We start from the raw sequence: 25,320 nt of genomic DNA on the forward strand, positions 1-25,320 counted from the left end.
CGGTCATCGCGAAGAGGACCTTAAGTGGCTTTGCAGCATCAGGATCAGACGGACAGAAGAAAGAAGACTTTACCAGACAGAGGAATCATCTGACAGGCTAAGTGCTACTACCCCTGTATAAGACGCACCCAGTTTTTAGACCCAAAATTTTGGGGGAAAAGGTGCGTCTTATACTTTGGGAAATACGGTAGTTCTCTGTACAGCGCTGCGGAAATAGGGGCGCTGTATAAATAGCTGATGATGATGAATAAAGTTTCCTACTGTTCCCTGGCTTTTAACAAGTCTATTTGGTAAATCTGTTTCCCTTTCCGATTGTCAGGCTGAGATATCTTGTAATTAACATCCCCTACCTTGCGGATTATTTCAGATGGTTCTCGCCATTTAGCCATCCATTTATGCCCCATGTGTGGGGAAAAATGGGTACATAAGCTCTTTTACATTGTACAACTTTTTCTCACCAACAGCCACAACATTTTCAAATGCCCTTTAAAGCATATTGTCTTTCGATTGGGCTGCTCTGAGAGGGAAGCAAGGGGGAGAGTTAACATCTCCTCATTAATATTATGCAAACCAACATCATCATTGTTATTAGTATCAACAATAGATAGTGCAACTATTTCTCCCACCAGAACTCTTTGTGAGACCCAGTTCTTGTGGTATTTTCTATGTTTTTTTTTTTTTTACTCTGCATAGAAATAAATCATGGGCATATGGAAATGTCTCTCCTAGGCACTCACTCATTGGCTGAAGAAATAACCTTTTCCCTCACTGTTCCACAAAGGGAAAGAAAGGGTAGTCCCGGCCTAGGAAAACTAGAGCCAGTAAACAATGGCAAACCTCATCGTCATCTTAGCAGTTTCCTTTTAATAATTAAGAAGACCAAAGCCGTCGAGTCACAATATGGATATGGTTATATTGTGCAATTCTCTCTGGCCGAATAAGCTCTGCTGTATTAAGGTGTTACCAGAACCAGAGTGCACTATGCCCTTAACCCCTTTTCCCTCAACCTGCACCAATACCTACATTAGTGGTGAACCTATAGTGGAAGTGATGGTGAATATCCCCATAAAGGCACAGTCCAAATGACCTCACTATGTCCTTGGCCTCCACACAATGAAGAGACGGAAACCAGAGGCTCGGGATCATACAACGGAGAGAAAGCACTGGGTTCTGGAAGCCACATGGCGAGACTCTTTCTGGGTGATCCAGACCTTGGCTGAAATTAACCTGTTGTGCAGGTAAACGGGTAGCGACTGGGCAGAGCTTACCCAGGGCTGGTACCTGTAGAGTGGACGGAACTCTGATGCCTTCTGTCCCCATTGTTGGCTTCAAATTATAGTGTAGGTGAGAACCCTCTGAGCTTTTCAGCAACGATAAGGGTTCCACACCTCTGTCCACCATCAAGGCATTTTCAACTAACCAAAAAGCTGGTTTGGGGAAGAAGACTCGTGAACTTCCCCAAGACCATGATCTGTATGAAGTTCAGGTAAAGCCACTTGACTGCAAAATCAGCCAATTTTCTAACGGGCGGATCACAGTACTCTGGATTAAGGGCAAACCAGAAACAGAGGGCTGTTTCGCTGTTTCATTGTAATCACTGACTTTACCAGTAGAGGAACAACGCTGATAGCGCAACAGTCTCTGGAGCAAGTCTCACTCAAAGGTGGTCAGGAAAGCATCAACATCATCACCAGCCCTCATTTTAGGAATTACAGGAGCCATTAAAAAGTATGCCTGACTAGATCCTGCTTCTGACACCAACTTATAGTGGGTTAAAATCAAGTCACCAGTCAAAGTCTTGAGTTTGGATCAAACAGGAGCTTTATTGTGAGGATCCACAGCACAACATAGCAGTACACATGAACAGCAACCTAGAGGTATGCACAAAGTTCATGGTATATTGGCTTCTTCAGTGGAGAGGTGTGAGACTCCCACCATCCCCAGACACCAACCAAGACTCATTTCGAGCCTTTGACATCTTCCTTATAAGGGATGATTGGGAGTTCTTTACGGCTCCCAGGAGGTTAATCCATTCCTCAGATGTGGCAGTTTCTTGCCCTACCACAGATGCGAACAAATTATGCAAATTGACATGAAGTATAATGTAAAGACAGCCATGTTCAAGTGAACTAACAATATAAGAGGTATAAACAAGTATAAACAATTGTAAGAGGTGGTGAGAAAATTGTGAGTGGCTACTGTAAGTCAGGGGTATTATCAGCCAACAGCATTTGGTGGTGTGGTACAGTTGGAATGAGAAGATAAGTGGAAGGTGGAGACATGAAATTGAAAAGTGTGGTAAAAGCTGCTATCACAAAGGAGGCCACAGAGATCACCAAAGGAGTAACACAGTTACCTGTCTTTGATCTATTTATCAGAGCACCCCAAGAAGGGGGTTTAGTGCTAGTCCAGTATGGATTGGGGCCCAGGCGATTCAACTGTGTTGTATGGTTAAGCAGGTGCAAACTGCTAGGGAACGGTATACCATTAACTTACAGCCAAATGCTGTAATCTGAGCCCAGGTGGTATGCTAAACTACCAGTCTATCGGCTGCTCATAGTTATGGATCCACACACTCCCCTATTTAACTCTTAGACAAACAAAATTATAATATAGACTGTACTTAATGCTCCATTAAATATTTACTCACAGATGGTACTTACTAGGTCATGGCAGATGACTAAATTACAGTGAATGATTAAAATAATTTATAATTAGATTGGTACAGCTGGTTAGTCAGGATCATCTCTCAACATATGTTCAGCCTAAGTCCAGCAGGCAAACTGAGTAGGCCACAGCAATGACAGTTGGGCTTAATGGGTACAGTCATTGAACAGAGACAGTACTCCAATAGATCCTCAAAACAACCTTATTTTGGTTTGATGACACTCCTTGGCACTTGTAATTTCCCACTGTTTTCACAAATTTTAGATGTTTTATATTGTGAGAGATTCCTTACTGTAAATTACCTTTTGATTCAGCATTGTCCTGTTATTACAGCTCGCACCAAGGCTTCAGAGGTTCAGTTATGTTATATACTCACTCCTGCTGCCACTTTTCTACTTCAAACAGGCACCATTGTTGTTGATGGTCAACTTCACATTCATGTGAATGAACAATTCACAGCATTAACACTGTTAGCTTAAATCATTACGAGTGGTGCTGAGAGTGGCACGGCACGTAGAGAGTGTGAAGTGGGAGTAAGGCCTTTTAAGTGGATAAATAGGGTAAGGTTTTATGAACTATAGTAATGATTTCTCCCACACTTCAGTTTTAAGCAAGATATTCTATTATTGAAGCAGTAACAGTTTTATTAGGATTATTGCCTCCTAAATATTTATTCAAGGTAAATAGCAACGTTTCCATTTGAGAAGCTGAAATATTTTGGGTTAACCGTATATAGATTTCAGTACAACAGCTACTTAAGCTGCCTCTGCTGTGTTTAATGAAGCATCACAAATTTTGTATTGTGATGTCCTCAATAGATTAGATTAGAAGCTGTTTTAATGCTTCTGCGCCTCGTTTTATAAGTCCTATTGCTGCAATGAGTTGTCAGCTCAGTTTCCTCTATCACACAAGATAAAGAGGTGCACTGTGTACTTGAGCTACTGTACAATTCAATAAAAGAACTAGACATTTGTTGTCAGTAATCCAGTTGTGACACTGTTGGATCAGAATACTATACTCAATAACTGTCTTCTCATCTTTATCCACTAGAGGTGTACACCAGTCAGGAGCCTCTCTGATTCGCTCAGGCTGTTGTCATGGTTGAGGTAAACCTGCCTTTCAATTTATTCTCAAACAATTTTCAAATTATAGCAGACTTTTCCTGTCTTTAATGAATGCAGAGCAATTTCTTCGGAAATGTTTCTGCTTTTAAAATTAGATCCCTATCGCAATGTAGTTATAGAGATATTTTATATATTTAGCGTACGTGGCTGTAATACTGCATGTTTTTTTATAGTAATTATAAATAATTTCTAAAATTGTAATTACAGAGGTATAATACATTTCTGTTTATCACTAAGTCATTCATTTTGTCATCTCTGCAGGAAAAAATATTGTCTATTTAGGATGCTATCTACTGCAATAAATTGGTTTTCCGAAAGGTTCCTTTTAAAGTCTTCAGACCAGAACTAGGAACATAGTAAAGGTTGTTGTCTTGGGAGCAGGGAGTCTTGTAGTGCATGTTTGGGTGTTGCCAGGTGACAGCTGCATACATATACATAATTGGGCAGGTTGTATAATTTCATGATGAGTTTGTCTGATTGCTAACTCACTCACAAATCAAAACAGCCTTAGCTTTTATACAAGTAGCTTGATGCTTACAAGTTCCCATGTAACACAATATTCTAACCCTAAAAAGTGTGAATGTCAAATTTATTGCACTATTCTTGTGATCATTTTCTTGATGTCAGAAGGACATCTCACAGTCTCTGTCCCTGTTGTTGATGTAAATGCTACACTCCCTATAAGCATACCTTTCCTTCTGTACACTTTGGTGACAGCTATGCGATTTCACAGTTGAACAGTCCTCTACATGCTAAATGAGACTGAGAGCAATAATAATAAACACTTGTGAATATAAAATTTGGCAGTACAGTGCCTATTTGTGGTGAGGTCATACACAAATTCATGTCCATTGTGTGAAACATAGAAATATAGAATTTAACAGTAGATAAGAAGCGCTTGGCCCATCTAGTTTGCCTATTATTTTTTTTTATTAGCCTATGGTAAACTCAACCCTATCTGGTCCTTAATTTTTGTAAGAATATCCTTATGTATATCCTAAGCATGTTTAAATTGCTCTATTGTATCAGACTCTACCACCTCTGATGGGAGGCTATTCCACTTATCCACTACCCTTTCTGCAAAGTAGTTTTTCCTCAAATTTCCTCTGAACCCACTTCCTTCTAGTTTCAGTGCATGTCTTCGTGTTCTAATATTTATCTTCCTTTGAAGAATGTTTCCCTGAACTCTGAAGTGTAGAACTTCCGATTATCACAGCTCTAAGTATACCGATAGTGGACAATGGGAGCACAGCTCTGTGTGCATCTACTAAACTGCCAGGTGTATAGCGGTAATTATAACTCCGGAATGTGGAGCTGACGTTCAACACAGCTCTGTGTGTAATCGATGATCAGAAGTGGAAGCAAATAAACAGAGTTCAATCATGAAATGTCGGACAATATAAAGCCGTTTCATCAGAGGCAGAGAATAATTCAATCCGATACACTGTTTTAAACATCGAGACTCGGAGGACATGACCTCGATGCTCCAATCCGTGTACAGCTAGTCATGTGATTTCATGCTGCCGTAATGAAGTCTTCATTCAAAAAAAACAATCTCTATGATCCACTTGATCTTTACTTAGTTGTTGATGTAAGTCAACAACAGATTAACTAGCAGGGTCAAGCTATACAAATGGCTCTCCGTTATAAAAATTTCAATTTAACGCGCTATTCAAAAAGTGTTTAGTTAGCCTTGGTTTCAGTGTTGCAGATTACGGGTCTCATTCATATAGAATAGGCGCGGCAACTGTGGCAGCTTATGAGGGTAGTTTGGCACAAATTATTGGGGCTTTAGGTAGGTGTAGGTATAGGCTGTTTTAAAAAAATACATCAGGTCAGTCACAGGGCCTTAGTCGGTATGGTCCTAGCAAGGTTGACCAACGGAATGTCCGGGATACTCCTGAAATCTCCCGCATCCAGCCCACTTCCAAGGGCAGGATGGCAGCCTCAATGATGCAATTTGCATAATTTTGACTCAATTTCATCGCAGGATGGGGCCAAATGATACGATTGCCTGTGCCTGTCCCATTCTGCCCTCCCATCACATCCCCTGTCCGGGATTTCCCAGGGCTCCATAGCTCAATGTTGGCAAGTGTGATTTAGACAGAGGGAGAAAAAGGAGCGTGGAAGGCAGAGAGAGAGAAAAAGAAGAGCATGAAAAGAAGGGTTGAATAAATGTGAAAAGGAGAAAGAGATGTAAAGATAAAGAAACCCCTAAACAGACAAAATTAATAGAGCCTTTTCATCAACAATTTTAAAAAGGTCTCAGTACTGACAGGGAGTTTAGACTGAGTAGGACTTCTGCAAACCTTTTGCTCTGTCTAGCTTCAGCACCTGCCACCACATTTGCTTAACTCTTCTGGTTCTCCCCGTGTTTGGGTGCTCCTGTTTCCTCTCACAGTCAAATGTGGCAGGAACTGATGTGAGTGATAAATGATCCCTGCACAGTCCTGATTTATGTAATGGTGTTATTTAAATAAATGATAACAAATAAATGGTAGTTGGACCAATTTATTGAAATACCAATCAGTTAAAAACAAAACAATATAATATCCTGTACAAGTTATCCCAGCATGTAAATATGTATTAATACTTAAAATGACTCTAGATTAACACAATGCATAAAACACAATTAGTGTATCTAATGTAACACCCCCCTAGTGGTGTTTTAGTTAAACCTTTACCTCAGTGAATAGAGGAGGGGTCACCTAGAGGGTAAGATAGAAGTTTCTGAAAAGTTACATAAACTGGTTACCATGGTGATAACCCAGCCCAGCCTGTGAGACTAAGTGAGAGGAAGGAGGGGCTGTCATTAAGGGGGGATAGGAACTGAGAAGGGAGACACAAGAGGAGAGTTGTAGCTGGGGACCTGGGGTGGAAGCTCCCAGGCTCCCCCAGCATTGCCTGGAAGTCTGAGCATGGTGACTGAGCCAGGGCAAGGAATGTGTGCACTGGATGAGGGGGAGAACTCCATGCCACTATAGAGAACCCAAGAGAGAGGGGGACACTTTGCATGGAAGAGGCCCTGGAGTGAGGGCTGCTACAAGAGGCCTGGTAGCTGTAGTGTCAGATCCTGAGGCTGAGAGTACACAGAGTGACGTGTCAGAGCACAGGAGACATCATCCCCGCAGAGGAGGGGTGAGCTGCAGTTGAGAGGTACACAGAGTGTGTCAGAGCTGCATGGAGGAGAGGCTGCCTGCCTATTAGCATCCATGCATGTGCCCCTGCAGAAAGGGTATCTGCAGTGAGTATGGAGTGTAAGAGAGACCAATGATTTATGTTACATAACATCTGGATAAAATTAAGAACTGTGCAGGAGGAGTAATGAGATATATTTGCAACCATATTCGTATTGCTCATTAAGAACTGTGCTGGAGAGAGTAAGGAGCTGTACATATATTTCTTTATTGCTGCAACCATTATGATTATCGTGCTGGAGGAAGAGTGTAAATAAAGAGTTGAGTTTGTTATAGAGATGGTCTGGCGCCCAAATTATTGTGACTTCTATTACACTGCACCAAAGTGACATTACCTGTGTCCCACTAACTACAAAGAAACACCTGCATGTGCAGGGACCCCCTGATCATTTACACCCATGCCCATCAGCTAGCCAGGGCTTGAGAAGGAGGTGCACTGTGTACCCTTTGCACCCCACACTACACACAGTGACAGGGGGTTACATAATGGCGCCCAACGTGGGGCTCGAGCACAACAGATGGAGAAAGTGCTTGCAGGACACAGGAACTGAGAGCAGTGTGCCCAGCCGGAGAAACACCCTTGGGACACCATGTCTGACCGTCTCTAGGTGCCCAACAGAGACCAAGGGTAATGAGGAGGTAAAGCAAGTTGTTTGCTGAGTAGTTCTGTCCAGGACAGTATATGGAGCAGCAGTGTGCTTGTTGCTGAGACTTGTAGTGCCACTTATCCCAGCTGAGTGGGAAGCAAAAGAAGAAAAGGTTCAACATGTGAGGTGCAATTACAATGCAGTCTGTATATTGCCTTTCCTGAGGATTTGGGGAAGCAAAGAGAGGCAGGCTGTGCAAGTGACGTCTGTATATTGCCCTTCCGGAGGATTAGGGGGAGCAAAGAAAGGCAGATCGTCCACGTTGGAGAGAAAGGGGGGGAAGACAACCCCGCTGGTCAAATGCCACCCCTGCATATATTGCTGAGATGTATTTGTTGGGAGGGGCCCACGAGAGCCACCTGTCTCTTTTTGACCCAGGAGGGGGGAGACATGGGCAGGCATGGGCAGGTGCTACATTGCTTTGGCATAAAGCCATATTTAAATGTACATTGAAAGAAAACAGGACACCTGTGACTCACATGTTTACATCCATTGGGGGTGTTGTGGGGTATGCAATGTGAAATGTGTTTTATATTGATACTGCCATTGTATTGCTATGTATGTATTCACTTTACACTGTGATTTTTCATGCAATAGTGATGTAGAAAAGTTTACATGTGTGTGGTCATATGTGAGTTAGGTGTGAGTGAGATTAGCTAGGCAGCCCCATTAGGTGTAGTTTAGGGTGCCCAGCTAATCGGGGGAGAATGTAACACCCCCCTAGTGGTGTTTTAGTTAAACCTTTACCTCAGTGAATAGAGGAGGGGTCACCTAGAGGGTAAGATAGAAGTTTCTGAAAAGTTACATAAACTGGTTACCATGGTGATAACCCAGCCCAGCCTGTGAGACTAAGTGAGAGGAAGGAGGGGCTGTCATTAAGGGGGGATAGGAACTGAGAAGGGAGACACAAGAGGAGAGTTGTAGCTGGGGACCTGGGGTGGAAGCTCCCAGGCTCCCCCAGCATTGCCTGGAAGTCTGAGCATGGTGACTGAGCCAGGGCAAGGAATGTGTGCACTGGATGAGGGGGAGAACTCCATGCCACTATAGAGAACCCAAGAGAGAGGGGGACACTTTGCATGGAAGAGGCCCTGGAGTGAGGGCTGCTACAAGAGGCCTGGTAGCTGTAGTGTCAGATCCTGAGGCTGAGAGTACACAGAGTGACGTGTCAGAGCACAGGAGACATCATCCCCGCAGAGGAGGGGTGAGCTGCAGTTGAGAGGTACACAGAGTGTGTCAGAGCTGCATGGAGGAGAGGCTGCCTGCCTATTAGCATCCATGCATGTGCCCCTGCAGAAAGGGTATCTGCAGTGAGTATGGAGTGTAAGAGAGACCAATGATTTATGTTACATAACATCTGGATAAAATTAAGAACTGTGCAGGAGGAGTAATGAGATATATTTGCAACCATATTCGTATTGCTCATTAAGAACTGTGCTGGAGAGAGTAAGGAGCTGTACATATATTTCTTTATTGCTGCAACCATTATGATTATCGTGCTGGAGGAAGAGTGTAAATAAAGAGTTGAGTTTGTTATAGAGATGGTCTGGCGCCCAAATTATTGTGACTTCTATTACACTGCACCAAAGTGACATTACCTGTGTCCCACTAACTACAAAGAAACACCTGCATGTGCAGGGACCCCCTGATCATTTACACCCATGCCCATCAGCTAGCCAGGGCTTGAGAAGGAGGTGCACTGTGTACCCTTTGCACCCCACACTACACACAGTGACAGGGGGTTACATAATGGCGCCCAACGTGGGGCTCGAGCACAACAGATGGAGAAAGTGCTTGCAGGACACAGGAACTGAGAGCAGTGTGCCCAGCCGGAGAAACACCCTTGGGACACCATGTCTGACCGTCTCTAGGTGCCCAACAGAGACCAAGGGTAATGAGGAGGTAAAGCAAGTTGTTTGCTGAGTAGTTCTGTCCAGGACAGTATATGGAGCAGCAGTGTGCTTGTTGCTGAGACTTGTAGTGCCACTTATCCCAGCTGAGTGGGAAGCAAAAGAAGAAAAGGTTCAACATGTGAGGTGCAATTACAATGCAGTCTGTATATTGCCTTTCCTGAGGATTTGGGGAAGCAAAGAGAGGCAGGCTGTGCAAGTGACGTCTGTATATTGCCCTTCCGGAGGATTAGGGGGAGCAAAGAAAGGCAGATCGTCCACGTTGGAGAGAAAGGGGGGGAAGACAACCCCGCTGGTCAAATGCCACCCCTGCATATATTGCTGAGATGTATTTGTTGGGAGGGGCCCACGAGAGCCACCTGTCTCTTTTTGACCCAGGAGGGGGGAGACATGGGCAGGCATGGGCAGGTGCTACATTGCTTTGGCATAAAGCCATATTTAAATGTACATTGAAAGAAAACAGGACACCTGTGACTCACATGTTTACATCCATTGGGGGTGTTGTGGGGTATGCAATGTGAAATGTGTTTTATATTGATACTGCCATTGTATTGCTATGTATGTATTCACTTTACACTGTGATTTTTCATGCAATAGTGATGTAGAAAAGTTTACATGTGTGTGGTCATATGTGAGTTAGGTGTGAGTGAGATTAGCTAGGCAGCCCCATTAGGTGTAGTTTAGGGTGCCCAGCTAATCGGGGGAGAATGTAACACCCCCCTAGTGGTGTTTTAGTTAAACCTTTACCTCAGTGAATAGAGGAGGGGTCACCTAGAGGGTAAGATAGAAGTTTCTGAAAAGTTACATAAACTGGTTACCATGGTGATAACCCAGCCCAGCCTGTGAGACTAAGTGAGAGGAAGGAGGGGCTGTCATTAAGGGGGGATAGGAACTGAGAAGGGAGACACAAGAGGAGAGTTGTAGCTGGGGACCTGGGGTGGAAGCTCCCAGGCTCCCCCAGCATTGCCTGGAAGTCTGAGCATGGTGACTGAGCCAGGGCAAGGAATGTGTGCACTGGATGAGGGGGAGAACTCCATGCCACTATAGAGAACCCAAGAGAGAGGGGGACACTTTGCATGGAAGGGGCCCTGGAGTGAGGGCTGCTACAAGAGGCCTGGTAGCTGTAGTGTCAGATCCTGAGGCTGAGAGTACACAGAGTGACGTGTCAGAGCACAGGCGACATCATCCCCGCAGAGGAGGGGTGAGCTGCAGTTGAGAGGTACACAGAGTGTGTCAGAGCTGCATGGAGGAGAGGCTGCCTGCCTATTAGCATCCATGCATGTGCCCCTGCAGAAAGGGTATCTGCAGTGAGTATGGAGTGTAAGAGAGACCAATGATTTATGTTACATAACATCTGGATAACATTAAGAACTGTGCAGGAGGAGTAATGAGATATATTTGCAACCATATTCGTATTGCTCATTAAGAACTGTGCTGGAGAGAGTAAGGAGCTGTACATATATTTCTTTATTGCTGCAACCATTATGATTATCGTGCTGGAGGAAGAGTGTAAATAAAGAGTTGAGTTTGTTATAGAGATGGTCTGGCGCCCAAATTATTGTGACTTCTATTACACTACACCAAAGTGACATTACCTGTGTCCCACTAACTACAAAGAAACACCTGCATGTGCAGGGACCCCCTGATCATTTACACCCATGCCCATCAGCTAGCCAGGGCTTGAGAAGGAGGTGCACTGTGTACCCTTTGTACCCCACACTACACACAGTGACAGGGGGTTACACTAAGATAAATTAATATTGCAAGTGAAGTTATATCATAGAGTCCAGGTGACATTACAAGGATTGTAGGGGTTAATTAACGGTATTTCTTGACACTTGTCCGATCTGAATAAAATAATCACTGTTTGACAGAAGGACTGTTAGTCTCAATAATTAATCCTTCTGTGTCATATTTCCACCTTTCCCAAAGTGCTGACAAAATTGAAGAATTCCACATAAGTCTTAATCAGGTAAATTCTTTAAACTCAATACATATAAAAATCCATTGAATATATCAATAAAACTGCTTCATTAAGTATATAAATATCTGTAATATTGAAGTGTGCTGTAAAGTCCAATAATGTGGGTTACCTTAGAGCTATTTTAGGATTAAATATCAGAACCACTTTTTCCACTCCCACTGGTCTCCAATAGAAGTGCACTGATAACAACTTGAATCCAGCAAAACAAATGTTCAGCCGTCCTGGTGTTGGTAATACTCAGTCTGTACACTGAAAGCAATCTCTTTCCCCAATCTCTGATGGCTAGTATTCAAGGGGATTTAGCTGGCATCAAAATATAGATGTCACGGAGAGAAGATTCATATCATATAGAAGCAGAAGCAAAGTGTAGCGATTCCTAGTTGGAAAAGAACTATCGACTGATGTGTTTCATCGTAAAACCGATTTCCTCAGATAGATCAATGCCTCTGATGAAATCGTTTTTACGATGAAACGCGTCAGTATTAGTTATTAGTCAGTGTACAAATAAGCTATCAAGTATCTGTGTGCTACATGAAAAAGCTGACAGTATTTAACTTATTTGAAAAATAAAAAACTAATTTGCACCCCTTGCATTGTAACATGGTTTTGTCCAGAAATTTTAAGTAAGAAAACACAAGTTTTTAGGTGTGTTTAGAAGGAGGGGGTAGTTTTAACTTTTGTTACTGTTTTAATGTTTTTTTAACACTGTTTTGTGCCGGCAGATCTGCAGGCATTGCTCATTTAAAGTCGGCATTGTGATTGTCAGCATTGTCACTGTCGGCAATCACAATGTCTGCATTTTCTCAGTGTAGTTCAAATGGAGTCAGCATTTACTCTGTCAGCGTTTTCATGTCAGTGTTGGTATTTCGCGCCTGTTTCATCTGCACTGCATACTTGTGTATACCTGCAACTGCACCTTTTTTTCACCACTATTGCAGTGTGCCCCATATAGGGAGTTCTCGTCTTCTCCTTGGGTATAATTACAGACTCCTCTGTTGTATTGTGGAGGGACAGAAGACGCTGGAGCCGGTGCCCGTGAAGAGGGCGAAGATATCCGGCAGCGCTGTGCCCCTGGAGGGGCTGAAGAGGTCCCCGATGGTGCCCAGCTACAAGAAAGAAGAGGAGAAGTACTCACCCGTCCGACGATCCAGCGGCGGTGAGCATAACTTTCTTTCTGCAGGTCCCGTGCGCGGGGGAAGGATGAGCCAATCAGGGCTCATCTTTCCCCGCTGGCCAATCAGCGGCCGGATGCGCGAGCCAATCGCGGCTCGCGCCCGGCCATTCAAAAGATTGGCGCCGACGCGAGCCAATCAGCGCTCGCGCCGGCGGATGACGTCACGCCGGCGACTATATAAGTCGCCGGGTGGCGCCATTTTGGCAGAAGTCCGTCGGCGGGGAAGAGAGAGGACGTCTCGTCCAGACGTCCAGCAACTGAGGCAGCAGCAGCGGCGGCAGGGGGCCCTTGTAAGGGCCGTGAGCTACCCTGCCGCCCGAAGACTTCAAGCAAGCCGCCGGAGCGGAGATCGTCGGCGGGGAGCCCTTGTCAGGGCTGAGAGCGCCCCCGCCCCAGCTGCAACTGGAGACCCAGCGCCGAAGCGGAGAAGAGGCGCCGCCGGCTGGAGGGTCTGGAAGACCCGGAGAAGAAAGAAACAGAAGACGGCGTGTCAAGTTGAGTATCCTGCGCAGAGCAGGTAAGTATACTCAACGTTGAATTCGGGCACTAGGCCCGTGGGCACAGCCGGGCACAAGGCCCGTTGGCACTCTAAAGTAGGGGCACAAGGCCCAGGGACCTGGGCACTAGGCCCCAACGAAGTAGTGGGCCAGTAGGCCATTAGTATACTGATATAAAGGGGACAAGCCCCTGTTAGTTAGAAAGGGGGACTCAGAGCCCCAGGTGTACAAGGGCACAAGGCCCTTAGGTAGTTAGGGGCCTAGAGGCCATAGGAAGGCCAGAGGGCCTGGTTAGAGGCTGGTAGCCTGTAGGTTATTAAGGGCACAAGGCCCTCAGTTAGTTAGAGAGGCCACAGGCCTCAGGCAGGGGCTAGGACCCCCTAGGTAGTAGGGCATAAGGCCCTAGTGAGTGGGCTCAGAGCCCTGAGTTAGAGAGGGGGCTGAGGCCCATTAGTCAGAGCAGAAGGCTCTGTGTGTAGCTGGGCAGAGACCCATGGTGTGTAGGGCCTAAGGCCCTGGTGGTGTGAGGTAGAGGCGTGGGAGCCTCGTGAGAGTAGGCGCGGTCCTGTGTGAGGTGAGCACACGTGGTTAGGAGGTACGGTCGAGCGTAGGCTCCCGTGGTGCTGTAGCAACCTGCTGGTTGGCTAGCAGCGGTGTGTTCGGGTAAGTAGCGGCAAAGTACTGGAGACTGTATTTATTCTGTCTGTGTGGCGAGTGTAGTTTACATTACAGTATTTTGGTGTGCTTTCTAACTGTGTCCAGGGGCAAGACGTCAGGCCCCCATTAAAGGTAGGCTCTTGTTTCCTGTGGTTTTCCTGTGCTAACCCGTGCTGTGGGGGACAAGTGTAAGTACCAGCATACACATAGTCAGGGGAGAACACATGTAGTTTTCCTGTCCCTTAGGTCCCCGGGGTCACACTGGTACCCAGAGGGGGGGTGGCTGAGTGAGTTGGTGGCAGTACAGCACACCTTGAGGCAGTTCCAGGGGCGGCCGTGGTTCTGATCAAGGGTCCTCAAGGCCGGTTCCGTGCAGGTGGACCTGTGGTTCCGGACGTAGGGACACGTGTGAGATACCCGAGTACAGGCAGTCGGGCGGTTCAGTTCGATCGGCTGTTCCGTGCGGCAGTCGGCCCGCGGGTTAGTGTGCTGTTTTACTGAGCCTCAGCCGGGCTTAAAGAACCCGTACTTAGGGCCTGTGTGTGACTCCATAGCAAGAAGGCAGCTTCTTGGTACGACCTGGGTGAGGGGGTTAGGAACCGCCCTCCGGTTTAGGCTGTGAACACCGGCTGGTGTTCCCCGTAGCGTGTAACTAGTAGTTCCGTTAGTGCACCACATTTAGTTAGTCCTAGTGTTTGACTTAGTTGCGTTGCCGACCATTAGAACGTTGTTAGGGTCGGGTCGCCGTTGTAGTTAGTCCAGTTTGTGGGTGCCATCTTAGTTCACGGAGAGCGTAGAGGGAGGCTGTGTGTCTTGTCATCCGCAGGAGTCGGGAAGGTGCAGGAGAACCGGATCGGAAGTGGGAGTGTCCCGGTGAGTATCACGCTCGATTCCTCCTTTCGGTTAGGCCCTCACCGGCAGGTGTGTGAGGCGCTTGAGGCGGGATTAGTCCTCGGATTAGTCTTGGCCTTCAGTGCCTGTAGTCCCCCGCGTCTTGGCAAGAACAAAGTGAGGAGGCGGCAAGGAGCTTGGACTGACCGTGTCTTCGTCCCTTGCCGTAGTCTCGGACAGCCCTTACCTGGTAGGCACGGCCGTAATCTCTGCCTCTATCTTAGAGGGACGTGATTGGAGGTGGCTGCGGATCTGCTGGGATCGGATCGCAGCTGGGAAATCAGAAGCGGACTGGAGGTGACCATCGTTTACAAGGTGAGTTATTTTCTGTTGCGTCTGTCCCTGTCTTTTCCCCGCAGGGGGCGTTACATTTTGGCGTAGTCGGCAGGATCAACGATGGCTCATCGGGGGATCATTCCGCTGTACGAGGGATACAGCTGTGTCATCTCTCGTGACGAAGTGGCAGCGTTCACGAAGCAAATCCTGGAACGTTGTGAGACAAGGAAGAAGAAGAACAAAGGTACTAAACGGCAACCGGTGGAAGAAATGCTGTGCTGGAAGTGTGGGTTGCCTGGACACTTCGCATACCAGTGCCCAGTTGCCGAGGAGCTCTTTGATGAATGGGAGGACGGAGAAGTCTCCGATGAATGGGAAGACGTAGAAGTCTTCGAGTGGAAGGACGAGGAAGCCTTTCATCCATGGTCTCAAGAGAAGTCGGAATCCGGAGGGAAGGATCGGCAGAGCCTGCTGACTGTTGGATCGCAGGTGATCGTCCCGTCCAAGCAAGATTCGCGACAGGAATACCCGCGTCAGCCGGATGCTGGAGCCGGGGTATTGGAGACGTCGGATACGTCAGACGACTTGTCCGTGGCTGTGGAAGAGTTGGTCCCTGAGGACGAAGGGAGAACTGAGCAGACCCTCCACGGGGCAACGTTGTGTCCGGAGACATGTGAAGATGTCTGCCCGGTGGTACCTGAGAGGATGGAAGCCATCAGTACCCCGGAAGAGAGAGCTGCTGAAGAAGTACTGCCTGAAGAAGACTGTACTTTAGAGAGCGCAGCTGGAGAGTGGTGGATGTTGTCACCTTCTGAAGAAGCTTCCCGCACAACCGAGGAGGTATCGGACGGATGGGAGGTTCCGGCAGGTGCTGAGGAAGAGACTCCCTGGATACCGACTTCGGGCGAGGAAGTTGCCAGGATGGTGTGGATCCTGCGCGAGAGGGCTTTACCGCGAAGGACCCGGTGGACGCAAGTCAGGGATGCCGGTAAGCGACCCTTGGAGGTGGACGTAGAGGAGAAGACGTTGATTGTGGGGACCACAATGGAAAAAGGCGGCGGAAATGTGGAGGGACAGAAGACGCTGGAGCCGGTGCCCGTGAAGAGGGCGAAGATATCCGGCAGCGCTGTGCCCCTGGAGGGGCTGAAGAGGTCCCCGATGGTGCCCAGCTACAAGAAAGAAGAGGAGAAGTACTCACCCGTCCGACGATCCAGCGGCGGTGAGTATAACTTTCTTTCTGCAGGTCCCGTGCGCGGGGGAAGGATGAGCCAATCAGGGCTCATCTTTCCCCGCTGGCCAATCAGCGGCCGGATGCGCGAGCCAATCGCGGCTCGCGCCCGGCCATTCAAAAGATTGGCGCCGACGCGAGCCAATCAGCGCTCGCGCCGGCGGATGACGTCACGCCGGCGACTATATAAGTCGCCGGGTGGCGCCATTTTGGCAGAAGTCCGTCGGCGGGGAAGAGAGAGGACGTCTCGTCCAGACGTCCAGCAACTGAGGCAGCAGCAGCGGCGGCAGGGGGCCCTTGTAAGGGCCGTGAGCTACCCTGCCGCCCGAAGACTTCAAGCAAGCCGCCGGAGCGGAGATCGTCGGCGGGGAGCCCTTGTCAGGGCTGAGAGCGCCCCCGCCCCAGCTGCAACTGGAGACCCAGCGCCGAAGCGGAGAAGAGGCGCCGCCGGCTGGAGGGTCTGGAAGACCCGGAGAAGAAAGAAACAGAAGACGGCGTGTCAAGTTGAGTATCCTGCGCAGAGCAGGTAAGTATACTCAACGTTGAATTCGGGCACTAGGCCCGTGGGCACAGCCGGGCACAAGGCCCGTTGGCACTCTAAAGTAGGGGCACAAGGCCCAGGGACCTGGGCACTAGGCCCCAACGAAGTAGTGGGCCAGTAGGCCATTAGTATACTGATATAAAGGGGACAAGCCCCTGTTAGTTAGAAAGGGGGACTCAGAGCCCCAGGTGTACAAGGGCACAAGGCCCTTAGGTAGTTAGGGGCCTAGAGGCCATAGGAAGGCCAGAGGGCCTGGTTAGAGGCTGGTAGCCTGTAGGTTATTAAGGGCACAAGGCCCTCAGTTAGTTAGAGAGGCCACAGGCCTCAGGCAGGGGCTAGGACCCCCTAGGTAGTAGGGCATAAGGCCCTAGTGAGTGGGCTCAGAGCCCTGAGTTAGAGAGGGGGCTGAGGCCCATTAGTCAGAGCAGAAGGCTCTGTGTGTAGCTGGGCAGAGACCCATGGTGTGTAGGGCCTAAGGCCCTGGTGGTGTGAGGTAGAGGCGTGGGAGCCTCGTGAGAGTAGGCGCGGTCCTGTGTGAGGTGAGCACACGTGGTTAGGAGGTACGGTCGAGCGTAGGCTCCCGTGGTGCTGTAGCAACCTGCTGGTTGGCTAGCAGCGGTGTGTTCGGGTAAGTAGCGGCAAAGTACTGGAGACTGTATTTATTCTGTCTGTGTGGCGAGTGTAGTTTACATTACAGTATTTTGGTGTGCTTTCTAACTGTGTCCAGGGGCAAGACGTCAGGCCCCCATTAAAGGTAGGCTCTTGTTTCCTGTGGTTTTCCTGTGCTAACCCGTGCTGTGGGGGACAAGTGTAAGTACCAGCATACACATAGTCAGGGGAGAACACATGTAGTTTTCCTGTCCCTTAGGTCCCCGGGGTCACACTGGTACCCAGAGGGGGGGTGGCTGAGTGAGTTGGTGGCAGTACAGCACACCTTGAGGCAGTTCCAGGGGCGGCCGTGGTTCTGATCAAGGGTCCTCAAGGCCGGTTCCGTGCAGGTGGACCTGTGGTTCCGGACGTAGGGACACGTGTGAGATACCCGAGTACAGGCAGTCGGGCGGTTCAGTTCGATCGGCTGTTCCGTGCGGCAGTCGGCCCGCGGGTTAGTGTGCTGTTTTACTGAGCCTCAGCCGGGCTTAAAGAACCCGTACTTAGGGCCTGTGTGTGACTCCATAGCAAGAAGGCAGCTTCTTGGTACGACCTGGGTGAGGGGGTTAGGAACCGCCCTCCGGTTTAGGCTGTGAACACCGGCTGGTGTTCCCCGTAGCGTGTAACTAGTAGTTCCGTTAGTGCACCACATTTAGTTAGTCCTAGTGTTTGACTTAGTTGCGTTGCCGACCATTAGAACGTTGTTAGGGTCGGGTCGCCGTTGTAGTTAGTCCAGTTTGTGGGTGCCATCTTAGTTCACGGAGAGCGTAGAGGGAGGCTGTGTGTCTTGTCATCCGCAGGAGTCGGGAAGGTGCAGGAGAACCGGATCGGAAGTGGGAGTGTCCCGGTGAGTATCACGCTCGATTCCTCCTTTCGGTTAGGCCCTCACCGGCAGGTGTGTGAGGCGCTTGAGGCGGGATTAGTCCTCGGATTAGTCTTGGCCTTCAGTGCCTGTAGTCCCCCGCGTCTTGGCAAGAACAAAGTGAGGAGGCGGCAAGGAGCTTGGACTGACCGTGTCTTCGTCCCTTGCCGTAGTCTCGGACAGCCCTTACCTGGTAGGCACGGCCGTAATCTCTGCCTCTATCTTAGAGGGACGTGATTGGAGGTGGCTGCGGATCTGCTGGGATCGGATCGCAGCTGGGAAATCAGAAGCGGACTGGAGGTGACCATCGTTTACAAGGTGAGTTATTTTCTGTTGCGTCTGTCCCTGTCTTTTCCCCGCAGGGGGCGTTACAGTATCATGGCACCATGTATTTATCTCATATAGTTGCTAGTTGGTTAGATGCAACTGTGAATTTTCTTTTGACCTGTTTCTAAATGTCTTGTTCATGAAATGATCATTGTGTTGCATGGGTGGTGTTCTCCTTCAACCCCCCACATGTTACATTGCCACATTACATGCCACATTCTCCCTTCTCTGGTGGATGTTATAGCCCATGTTACCTTTAAAATTGAACTTGTCCCTATCTTGACCAACTGTATAATTCAATTATTAGCGGTGATAGTTTCCCTCAGGAAATGCTGGAATCTCAGATAATTGTGATCCCTAAGCCTGGCAAGGATCAGTAAGATTGTAAGAACTACAAGCCAATCACCCTGCTCAACATAGATATAAAAATCTTTGCTAAATTAATTGTGAATCGTAGGAAACCGCTCATTCCACAAGTGATCTGTCCGGAGTAGTTTGGTTTTCTCTTAGGATGTCAGGCGTCTGATAACACAAAACATATCTTGAATGTTGTAGGTTTACTCGCTGGAACAAAGGAAGAGCTCGTCTTGCTCTCATTGGATGCAGGAAAGGCATTTGAAAAGGGTTCATTGCCAATAAATGTGTGAAGTACTTTTTCTAATTTGGTCTCCCGGGATTATTTTGCATTCTATATTGACTTTTTACCAGGGGCGCCCTGCAAACGTTTTTAGTAATGGCTTTCTCTCTATCCCTTTTCCCATTTCTAATGGTACTAAACAAATAGACAGAGCTGTCTGCGCTCTCTCCTCATGTGTGTTTTAGCTATCAAAGCATTGGCCCACACGATTAGGTCCTCAACTGCATTTCCTGGAAGCACCTTTCAGGCTACCGCTCATAAATTGTGTTTATTCACAGATGATGTACTTTTATTTGTAACCAGCCTGGAGTCCTCGTTGTTAGCCTTACGCAAAATTTATGCCGTTGCTTGTACACCTTTCTACTTTGAACAAAAATTGGATTAACCACGAGGTCTCCTGGCTGGGACGCATTGCAGATTTTAGGAAGATGTTACTGTCTAAGTTAATATACTGTATAAATTCCTTACAGTACCCTACACTATCCCTAAATGATTTATAGGTACATTTCCTAAAATCAAGGTCCCTTAAGTTTGGAAACAAAACGCCCCTACTAGCTTATAGACACATAACTATACCTATATGTCAGGCGGTTTGATGCTACCTAATTTAAATACAATATTAGGAAGCTTGTATTTTGGCAGAGCTGAGACTGGTCACTTTTTCATCTCCTGGAAAGCGCTTTATACCGAAAGCACCCATTAGCAGATCTCTTATGCACACCCAAAGGCATGAAACCTGTATCCTAATGTAAGCTTTCTTCTATCTTAGATTCATTATGAGTTTGGGATCGACTAGTTATGCTTGGGGAGCTTCCTGGCCAGGGATTCAAAATTTTGATGTTTTGATCCCTGAGCCGCTTAATTATCACTTTTGCCTTATGGCAAGGTGTTCCATCATGCTGGAAAAGGCATTGTTCGTCACCAAACTGTTCTTGGATGGTTGGGAGAAGTTGCTCTTGGAGGATGTTTTGGTACCATTCTTTATTCATGACTGTGTTCAAAATTATGATTGAGCCCACTCTCTTGGCTCAGAAGCAACCCACACATGAATGGTCTTAGGATGCTTTACTGTTGGCATGACACAGGACTGATGGTAGTGCTCACCTTTCCTTGTCCGGGCAAGCATTTTTCTTGATGCCCCAAACAATCTGAAAGGGGATTCACCAGAGAAAATGATTTTACCCCAGTCCTCAGCAGTCCAATCCCTGTACCTTTTGCAAAATATCAGTCTATTTCTGATGTTTTTCCTGGAGAGAAGTGGCTTCTTTGCTGGCCTTCTTAACACCAATCCATCCTTCAAAAGTCTTCGCCTCACTGCGTGTGCAGATGCACTTACACCTGCCTGCTGCCATTCCTGGGCAAGCTCTGCACTGGTGGTGCTCTGAATCAAGTTAAGGAGATGGTCCTGGTGCTTGCTGATCGTTCTTGGGTGCCCTGAAGCCTTCTTCACAACTATTGAACCTCTCTCCTTGAAGTTCTTGATGATCTGATAAATGATTGATTTAGTAATCTTATTAGCAGCAATATCCTTGCCTGTGAAGACCTTTTTGTGCAAAGCAATGATGACTGCACATGTTTCCTTGCAGGTAACTATGGTTAACAGAGAAAGAACAACGATTTCAAGCACCACCCTCTTTTTAAAGCTTCCAGTCTGTTATTCTAACTCAATCAACATGACAGTGTGATTTCCAGCCTTGTCCTCATCAACACTCTCATCTTTGTTAATGAGAAAATCACTTACCTGCTGGTCCTTTTGTGGCAGGGCTGAAATGCAGTGGAAATTTTGTTTTTGGGATAAAATTCATTGTCATGGCAAAGAGGGACTTAGAAATTAATTGCAATTCATCTGAACACTCTTCATGACATTCTGGAGTATATGCAAATTGCCATTATAAAAACTCAAAACCTTTTACACCCAACGTTAGGCATAAGGACTAAACGCTGACCTTAAAAATCATATGTTGCCAAAAACCATTAATAATGCTGGTAAAAACCCTTAGAAAAGGATCAAAGATGCTGCTTCAATGGGGAAGTTGTTTGTGTATCAACTTCAATTAAAAGAGGAACAAAAAACAGAGATATCATAGAAAATCAAAACTGATCCTACGTAAGATAAGATATATATCATGCAGAGTTATATAGATATATATTAAAATGTATTTTAATAACAAAAAACACAATTAATTAAAAGTCAATATCACATGATAAAATAAAAAAAATATAAAACAACTTAAAAATTATGATACGAAACTGTTAAACTAAAAAATATCTTGTACATAAAAAGTCTTCTATAGTGTACATATAGGGAAAAATATATGAATTGTGTTCTCCAAAAAGCATTATTTTATGCCTTGATCCTGGATTGTTGTTTATATAAATCAAAGGACCATTTCACACTTTCCTAAATACGATCGTGTTAGATATAATCCATATAGCAATGTCACATTCTTGTGTAGATCATAACAATTCAATATAATAATTAAAGAACAATTCAGGCACTGTATATATCCTATTCAGAAACGAAAATATGTATAAGTACTTATATGCGTATGGAGAGAGGTTCGTTGATGGTTCTCCTACACTGTTTCTCAAATGTAGTAGGAGGATTTACGAAAAACAGAAAAAACAATCCTAATAGTGTGATATTGTATGCACCTGTTAGGGTTATGATTTATAATAAATAAATATAAATGTAACAATAAGTTTTATGTATAGTTCTTGTGGATATTTCAAAAGGTGACAAAAAAAAAATAATTTCACTTATTAATCTTTTCACGTGTGCTACACTTCTTACTAGAAATATCCTTTTTGCAGTTGAAGTTAGCTAGAATCTTGTGTCTTTTTTCTCTCTTCTATTTTCCTCTCACACTACTTAGATCAAGTTTCTCATCACGTGGAAAGCATTTATAAAGAGAAGAAAATACATCTAGTGTAATTCAGCTTCAAATTTTTACAAAAACTTTAATAATTTTCTTCAAAACTCTCCAATAAGATTAAATAAGCAATAGGAGAAAGTGGAGTTGTTTTCAAAGACAGAAGGAAGGAGATAGATCAGTGTATAAATGGAGAGAAAATTTTAGTCCTCAAAAATAAACAGGGAAAAATGAGGGAAGGTTATTATAGAAACTATGACCATAATGTGAGATACAAACATAGAAATTTAAAGGATAAACGTAATAGTTATGGCTACTCAAATCAATACAGAAAAGAAAGAAATAGAAGCAATTTCAGAAAAAAAATATTGGAATGAGAAGTGGAATGAAAAATATGAAAAAAGACAAACTCCCCTTTCAAATAAAAATAGATATGATCATCTCAACGATCTAGACTTATCTTTTTTAGACCAGGATATACAATACATGAAGAAAACATACAGGAAGGATTGGAGGAAAAACAAATATTAATTAAAAGGAGCAAGGGTGAGATCAAGTTTGAAAAAACTGCAGATCCCAACCAACCCCCCTCTAAGTTGATCACCTTAAAAAGAAATACCATGAAAAAAAGAATTACAAAAGGAAACTTGTATGAAAAAGTCCATCATAAGAGATTTAGAGGTAAAAAGGGTGATAATAAACGTAACAGGAGAAATAAGAGAAGAGAAAACAAGAAAAAGGAGAAAAACAATGTAATAGCAAATAAGAACAAAATGGATAGTAAAATATTCAATCTAAGTTCAAGACCATTGAGTGAAGAAGAAATTTCTCTACTGACTAAAGGAGTAAAATTCTACCCTACCACCACCTTAAATCCTTTTGAAGTTTTTTTGGATATACAAAAATATATAATAAGACTAACCTTAAAGAAGTTTTTTATAATAAAAATGGATATAATCAAGTTGAAAGTGGAATGGCACAATTGAAAGGAAATGATAACTTACAATTAGCAATGAAGTTCAAAAAGGAATCAACCTTTTTCCCCTCCCATATAAAAGGACTCTGTTTGGAAACTTTTAACAAATGTGTAGTTGAAAATGTCAAAAAATTGCTGAAAAATGGTAGGAAGGCAAATTTAAATTTCATGTTTAGGGAAAGGAATGCATTAAAAATACTCTACAGAGATAACAGTATTGTAATTAAACCAGCAGATAAAGGGGGAGGGGTTAGTTATCATGGATTTAGAACTACGTGCAGGTCCGTTCGGCAGAGACAGGGAGGGAGAGTGTGCTGCCCGGCCGCTCTGATTGTGCTTTAAACACAATCAGAGCGGCTGGGCATCACGTGTGTGCTGTTTCATGTGTGTGCCAAATGGTGATCACACATTTCAGGTATTGGACAACTATATCATCAAGAATCCATTTAATTTGGAATAAGGATAAATTTATAAAAATACTAATGAGATTTCATAAGAGATTAGTAGGAAAATGTAAAATGTTTTGATAGAATTTCGTTTACTTCCTTTTTACCACTATCTTTTTTAGCAATATCTTTTTTATCATCTATTTTTTATATTTGTATTAACTTATGAACATTGGTTTTATATATTTATTGAATGTTCAGTGGTTATATTCATTTCAGTTGGGCCAAATAATGAATGGGTTAAACATCACAGATGTTCCATGCTCCTAATCATCTGTGATTGAGTGGATTTTGTAAGGTACTGAGAGTCTTTTGACCTTGAGAAAGACTGTTTAGTCGAAACATGTTGGTGATAGATCTCTGAACATTAAGACTGCTAAATACGGACCTCCTTTCCGGTGCAAAACATCCATATGAACTCAGGACTTTCACAGTGTGTTTATAATCCCTGGACGTTTGTTTGGAAACATCACTATTAACCACTGCTGTTGTTCAGAGCAGGGCCGCTGAGAGGAGGGGGGGCGGGTACTAATTACCCAGGCCCGGGTATGTCAGGGGGCCTGGCCCGGGCCCTTGCGCCAATGTTTTTTTTTTATTTGTTTTTTCAAAACTAAATTTTTTTCATTTTTTTTTTGCGGCGGGGGGGGGGATGGGGGGTTGTCCGTCGTGGGGGGAGCAGGCTAGTTTAGAAAAAAAAACATACTCACCTGATCCCGGCGCCGGCGTCCCTCCTCTCTGCTGCTCTGTGCTCCATTCAGACTGTCTGAATGCCGGGTGTGACATCATCATGTCATGCCCAGCATTCAGTCAGTCTGTAGCAATGGAGCACAGAGCAGCAGAGATGACCAAGAAAGAAGAGAGAAGAAAAGGTAAGTGAAGAGAGGAAAACGGGGGGGGGGGGGTACAGAGGGGTTAAAAAACAGGGGTCAGCATGGCACAGAGGGGTTAAAAAACAGGGGTCAGCATGGCACAGAGGGGTTATAAAACAGGGGTCAGCATGGCACAGAGGGGTTAAAAAACAGGGGTCAGCATGGCACAGAGGGGTTAAAAAACAGGTCAGCATGGCACAGAGGGGTTAAAAAACAGGGGTCAGCATGGCACAGAGGGGTTAAAAAACAGGGGTCAGCATGGCACAGAGGGGTTAAAAATGGGTCAGCATGGCACAGAGGGGTTAAATAACAGGGGTCAACATGGCACAGAGGGGTTAAAAAACAGGGGTCAGCATGGCACAGAGGGGTTAAAAAAAGGGGTCAACATGGCACAGTGGGGTTAAAAAACAGGGGTCAGCATGGCACAAAGGGGTTAAAAAACAGGGCTCAGCATGGCACAGAGGGGTTAAAAATCAGGGGTCAGCATGGCACAGAGGGGTTAAAAAACGGGTCAGCATGGCACAGAGGGGTTAAAAAACAGGGGTCAGCATGGCACAGTGGGGTTCAAAAGGGGGGGAGGCATGGCACAGTGGGATTAAAAAAGGGGGGGGAGCAGCATAGTATAGTGTGATGAAGGGGAGTCAGGTGAAGGGGGCAAAAGCAGCATGGAGGGCGCAGTGTGATCATAAGGCATGGCGATGATGAAGGGGCACATTATTGTAATATTTGAGCTGGAGGAAGGCCTAATTATTAATCGTGGGTGGTATTGATTTAACGCCAGGGTTGTTTGGAATTATCTAAATGTAGCCATTTTTTTCAAAATAGGGCCCCCAGCATTCCAGGATCCAGACAAGTCGCAACTAAAGAAACATGCAGCCACAGGTGGTGAAAG

The sequence above is a fragment of the Mixophyes fleayi genome, chromosome 5, assembly GCF_038048845.1.
Source record: "Mixophyes fleayi isolate aMixFle1 chromosome 5, aMixFle1.hap1, whole genome shotgun sequence".
Taxonomy (NCBI): domain Eukaryota; kingdom Metazoa; phylum Chordata; class Amphibia; order Anura; family Limnodynastidae; genus Mixophyes; species Mixophyes fleayi.